We start from the raw sequence: 7,102 nt of genomic DNA on the forward strand, positions 1-7,102 counted from the left end.
GCAAGATCAAAGACTGCAGCATCAACTTTTGATGAGCTCCGTCATGAGAGCTATATGTCACCAGCATTTAAAGGACTGGAAATGCTGCCTCCAACATCAAGTACTTTTCATGGGCACTTATACCGTGGGTTCTCTGTGTTACGGAATGCACTAAAACTCATCTCAAGCACAACCAATGAACGTGAACCACGAAAGTTCGGGTGGGAAAGACAAAGCGGCCATCTCTTACCGAAGAAATTCCTAAGGACACTTCCAGATGACAAGGTAGTTACCTGCCAGCGCACTAGCAAATGTGAAACAAAACGTTGCCGTTGCAAAGCTGCAGGGTATCCTGTGTAACATACTGCCACAAAGACAGTAGTGACTGTAAATCAGTGATACATGTGCATTTGATGATGGCAACGATTTATGATGAGCTGCCTTTATCCTAGGACAGACGCTGATTGATTATACCTAATCTACTAATGATTGAAACAGAAATGAATTACAATTTTCTCTTCACCATGATATGTCACATAAAAAGTTTCCTTCGGAGTTCAGCTAACCTTGTATTGTAATTTGTAAAAAAGTGTGTGGATATTATATTACTCATTGCATGAAGTGTCTTCCTCACTCCAAATATAAGGCATTTCTATAGATTAAACTCATAGATGCATCTATCCATAATAACGTAGAAGTAGGCGAATTTCTCTTGTCAATGCTTCATTTGTAGTTGTGTATCAACGTTCTATTTTAAAAGTCTTCAAAATTCATTGTAGATGATATTACCGTCCTTGACAAACCCTAAATGTCTTTCAAACTGTCATAGTAATTCCAAGAATAAAATCCATGTATTCTAGACTGATTTATGAAATTTACTGTCCAAAACCAAGCGACAAAGCCCAATGGCCATAAAGTGCAACAAAATAATGATAAAAAATATGTATATTTAAAAATTCCTCATACACTAATACACTTTTACACACAAATCACACCCTAAAAGGATCAATACTTATACATGAAGACTTTTAGAATGGGTTAAGAAATTGCGTTGGTCAGTAGTTACTATCTTGGGTTTGTGGGTTAATGACATCTCAAACTCTAAAGCTAAGGTCAGAAATGGATTCCTCACCACTGAAAATCCCCATTTAGAAGCATTATTTACTTCTGTAGCCCATTAACTGAAAAGTTATTTTTTTTATTATGACCAACAGACGCCATATTTAAATGGGCTTGTCCTGGAGTTATGCCCAACTAACCAGATGTCTGACCGAATGAGGAATAAAGATCAAGGGTCATACTGCTCACGGCAATTTAAAAATTTAGGGCACAAAAAAATGCATACGGGTCTGTAGATTAGGGCCAGGACTATTAAAACGTGTTTTCTCGGATGTCCGTCAAAATTGTCATATGATTTATGCACCATTTTCTATATACAATAATATGTACTGTATGCAGAAATAAAAATATTTAATTTTGCTGGTATATTTCTTCTATGGTTAAGCCATAAAGTTTTGTAGATATGGAACTACATTATGGTTACATATTTTCTCAGCTATCTTTAATGATTGGTCAATTGTCTTTGCAGCATTTACTAAGGACAATGTGTACTAAATGTGGAAATAAAAATCTTAATTCTGTCTGCTGTAGTTTGTATACACTTGAGCGATATAGTTAACCAATTTGTCGACGTTATGTGCCTTTCTTTCCACCATAAATATCTTGTCCTGTTTTACTCTAGAGGCAGAACTAATTATCGTTCTTTAATCACGGGTCAAACTGACAAAATATGGTAAAATAATTGTTATCTCCAACACTGTCATCCCATATAAGCTTCAGCCATAGGCTTATAATATACAATATTGATAATAGCCTAGGTTCAATAGCCTGAAACCTATCAGCCAATATTCACTAGTGTGTACTGTTGGTTGGATTAAGTTAAACAAGCTCATCTCAAGGTTTCCAGTTTGAGCCCGACTTTGGACCCCGGAACATTAGAAAATAATTCTGGGATTTCCCGGGAAATACAAATATTTTTTTAATATGTTTAAATGCATTTGGAATAATATTTTATGAGCTGTAGACGCGTACCACGGATAAACTGTCGCCCTTGCTTTGATAACAAGCTTATTACAAAGTAAATAAAGTAAATCCTTCCTGAGATTCTTAATAGGCTTTAAGCTGCGGGTTCCTGTAATCTCCCTAAGTAAAGTGGCTAAAATAAGACCACTGTGGAACCTGTTATCAAGGGAAACCCATGCCTAGTTGGTAGATTAATAATTTTTGTCTGCAAAGAGTAAAATTTATATTAAGAATTTGCTCATGCTCATTCAAAATACAAAACCAGATCCGAAAATCAACTTACGAGGCGAGGTGCTTTTCCGTTCAACTGACAACCTCAGGTCAGAAAGTAGTCTGTGCCTAAATCAGCCTATTTTCATGGACGATTTTTCACAGATCAGATTGCATAGTAGACACTTCTGACTTGATATACTTACCTATCGTTTACTCTTCGAAGGCTGGCAGGCCCACGTGGGTTTACTGGTTTATGCATGGTTTTGATCATTGTCTAGGAGTTTTTTAAAATTACATCGAAGAAGCTGAAAGAAATAACTTTCCCTTGTCCATACATAAACACAAAATAACCTCTTACTTGACTATTAAAAACACGCTCAATATGTTTATTATATGACAATTAAATCAGTTATTCTCTAATTACAATTTATCAACATTAGCAATTCCGTAAACTGCCTTGCCTCTTTCAAAAGTAATTTTAGTCCAAAATTTTCATTAGTACCATTGTTGCCATAAATCGTATCGGTCGAGGGGCTTATTTCATTTGGGAGTAATCTTCATCAGGCTGTAGATCTATGTATAAATGCACTACCAGAGTCAGTAATGTTACTGCATACTGAAATAGGATTCTTTCAGTTATATAAAACTGGTGGTCTATTATACGTGGAAATTTGATAATGAGGCAGGAACAAAACTTAGGAACGCCATTAACTCTAAATTTTCTGCAAACTTCTGTGTACAAAACAATCAACAACCACTCTAGCAGTTCGTTGGTTACAAAAAATGGGAGTCAAAGCATGTTATTATCCATAAAAAATGTTTGTTTGTTTGCATGGAACCAGTGGTTATTCAGCAACGGGACCAACGGCTTTACGTGACTTCCGAACCACGTCGAGAGTGAACTTCTATCACCAGAAATACACATCTCTAACACCTCAATGAAATGCCCGAGAATCGAACTGGCGGCCACCGAGGTGGGAAGCAAAGACCATACCAATCACGCCACTGGGGCGAAAAAAATAAATAAATAAATAAAAAATATTTGAATGAAGCTGGCGTTACCACAAGTAAGTCGATAACAGTATAAGCTTCCTCCACTAACAACGCAGGTATACATCAGGCTGTCACTGAACTCCGTGTCAGGACAGAGTAATCTAGTCAATATGTCTTTAGTAATAGGAAATGGCTTAAAGGCATATTCACTGACAAGTTTCAAACGAAACAGCGCAAGAACAATCTTCAAAATCGATAAGGAGATTTAGCTATGCATAGATCAGACATTCCCGTGGATACAACCGTACTACGTTTGAGTGGTTTTGAGTCACGGCTCTTAACATTAAGGTCAACACTTTCTCTACGCCTGACCGTCGAATAACTAAGATCTAGTCAGTCATATACTGGACTGCCAGACTGTTTAAAAAACTTCCTCGTATAGTAAAAAAAACAATTTATCAACAAATGTATACTTGGCCATCAAGCAAATCTTTGAAGTACTGCATAGGATCTCTTCATGCCAATATTCTTCCACTAGACTAATAGGACTTAATCATTTAAGTCATATTAGTCTAGTGGACGAATACTGGGATCGTGTTTACCTGGTATGTCATCGACCGGGAGAATAAACAAGGTACTATTTTCGCTTCTCAGTTTTAGGTATATTAGGTCTAAACAAGGTATTTGTGTTTCCCCTTTTAGGTGTAGGTTTATAATTATTTAAATTTGGGCCACTGAAGTAATTCCCAACCTTTGAAGCCATATCGCGGTCACTTTACGATGACAAACTGGTTTCCAGACTTAAATGGTTAACGACGTTTAACCTTCTGTTTAAAAAATCTATCTTACAAATGCACATCATAAACTTGTCAATACAGCTTTTGTATTCAGCTTTTATCTGTTAGCCTTGAAAAAAATACAGTAAGTTTCCTTGTTCCGTCAGGCATTCCATAGCTGTGAATGTACTACGTATTTCTTATTGAGATGTATCACAGACTAATTTTTAACATGCAAATCTATTTCCAAATGCATTAGAAAAATATGTTACTTCAAATATAACACTTTATAATTTTGAGCTATACAAGTGATAGGATTGGAAAGCAATTGTGGTCAAATTCTGGCATCAAACCATCTTAAAATATTTCTAGAAAAGAGAGGGATTGAGTTCTTTGCACTCTCGGCAGTTTCTGTATTTTGAACCGCTACAATCATCCTGCTGATCTGAATGACACCTTGCCTGTCTATCATGAAACCGAAAATAAGAAAATATCCTCATAAAAACCAAACATACAGAATACTTGTGAGCATTCCCCCGTAAACCTTAAAAAGTAAAACTATTTTAAATCAGTCGTAGAAAAAAAAAACTCTATAATCTAATGCATCAGCGAATATGAGGAATATGAATAACAGATGAGATTTATTGTACAAATATTTAATCCTTCATGCAGGCTTGAGAATCTGCAGAAATACAAAACCGAGATATTTGACTGCATATAAAGACATAATATGACAACAACGACAACAACAACAACTTCTAAATAATAATAATTCACTTTACTTCAGCCCAGGGCTTTATGCAAATATGGCACGCAGATACAATAGAGACAATACAAAATACACTTTTATATTAAAAATAAAAGACAGGCAGGTACACATACAATATTGCTAATAGCAATAACACTTGAGTAAATGCCGTTACTACCACTACAACAACAACAACAACAACTACTATACTACTACTACTAATAATAATAATAATAATTGGTAGCTATATTTTCATAATAACAATTAAGTGATGGGTTAAGCTAACGTTACTGAATATTCAAAAATGAACAGACAGTCAAGAATCTATATCACTGCTTAATATAATAATAATAATAATAATAATAATAATAATAATAATAATAATAATAATAATAATAATAAGCTCAGTGGGCAGATAACGGGACAGGAAGTGGCAAAATTATTATATGATAAAAAAAGCAAAGAAGATAAAGAACACACCAAGAACATACACCGGACGTCCCTCACAGCCGTTGACCTTCAGTGGAGATGAGTAATAAAACGGGAATTATAATAACAGTAATAACAGAAAACGTACCTGAAAAACGGCGAAACATAAGAGAACACTTAAGACCATCAATAATGTGAAAAAACACCATCAGATTTGCAAGGCTTAACTCAAATAAATACTAATATTCAACTAAATAAAACCCAAGTAGAAAAGAACGGAGTTTTAATAAAAAGAATCTGGAAGTTCTAAGGATCAAGCTGAACGAAGATAATTTTGAAAGGGATGAATAATGCAAATACTTGGTTGAACGAATAACTGGGTTACTGAAGTGTTGAAATTGCATTTTGCACAATTCTAAGTGTCAAACCGTGCACTTTAATGCTCAACGCGATGTATTACACGAGAAAGAGAGAAAGGGAAATTTTCTGACTACAATCTGTATTATTTTCGAAGTACTGAGCTGTAAGTAATATAAGAAATGTTTATAAGCAAATTTTGTAGCGTCCAATTTATTCAATATACTACCTGGTGTAGTATCATTAATGGTAATAATAAATTTTGCAATACGGTAGTTCAGATTCCGTCCTCTTACCGCAGAAACAAATAAATTTTGTGACTCACATAATTAGACACTACAAACATGTGAAATTATCTCACAGCTCACATGAGTGACAGCCCTACAGTCCCGTGTTAGACTAAGCGCTATCTTGGGACTTGGGAGGAGCCGTCTCGCTTCATCACCTGCTGGCCACCACAGCACCCGAGACAGCGATCTCACATTCCTTTCTTTTTCATCACAACGACAGCCCTCACCAGTCACCACTCGCCAGGCTATTACAGTTAATTGCTTGGTATACTGGTGTATTCTCGGCAGACTACTGGAATGGTTAAGAAACAATGTAGTGTGGTGTCACATGGCAAACAAATCTTTAGTCTATAGATTCAAAGGTCAAGTCCCATTTAAAAAAAAAAGTAAATTTTATATTTTATCGTCATTTCCTCGTAGTCTTGGTTACGGTTCGGGTCCATGATAGGCAACTTTTGTCGCGTTACCATTACGTACACTTGACTGCAGCTCTACATGACACGGTCTCTTTACACTCACGTTGTTAGATGAGTGAGTCACTGGTTTCTTACATCATTCGAAGTGAAGGTAAAAAAGTATTGAAGTTTCAGCCAGGCCATTTAAAGCAGAATTCAATCATGCTAATTTATAGAACAATGTTTTCTTCGTTTTTAAAAATTGCATCGTAAACCTATATGTTCAAGAAAATCTTACATTCAATACTGCATGTAAAATGCTATGTAGATAAATGCTTTATAGGATCAAATCAATAAATGAAATTGTCAATCACAAACCAATTTTTATAGCTTGTTAACTGTTACAAGCAAAGAGATCTATACAATTAGAGGTACGTTACGGTCTACTCCTGAATGAAAGCTTGCGCAACGAGAGAAAGTATAGTTTTTGGTTGGTAAAGGCTCTAAAATTACGGAAACTTAAAGAAGCTGAGAAAATTGAGCCCATATTTAGATGACAGTATTTCCACGGGAATGCACAGCGTAATTAATAATAATAACAACAACAATAATAATATACTTACTACGTACTAATAATAATCATAATAATAATAATCATAATGATAATAGTAATCATAATAATAATAATTATTATTATTATTATGATTATTGTTATTATTATTATTTATATATTTGTTATGTTGTTGTTCTTGTTGTTGTTCTTGTTTGACAGCTCATCCGTTGTCCTATATTTCAGGTTTTCTTGAAAAAAAAATCGTGTCACGTGATTATGTTTCACCG

This window comes from Macrobrachium nipponense, chromosome 1, assembly GCF_015104395.2.
Source record: "Macrobrachium nipponense isolate FS-2020 chromosome 1, ASM1510439v2, whole genome shotgun sequence".
NCBI lineage: Eukaryota > Metazoa > Arthropoda > Malacostraca > Decapoda > Palaemonidae > Macrobrachium > Macrobrachium nipponense.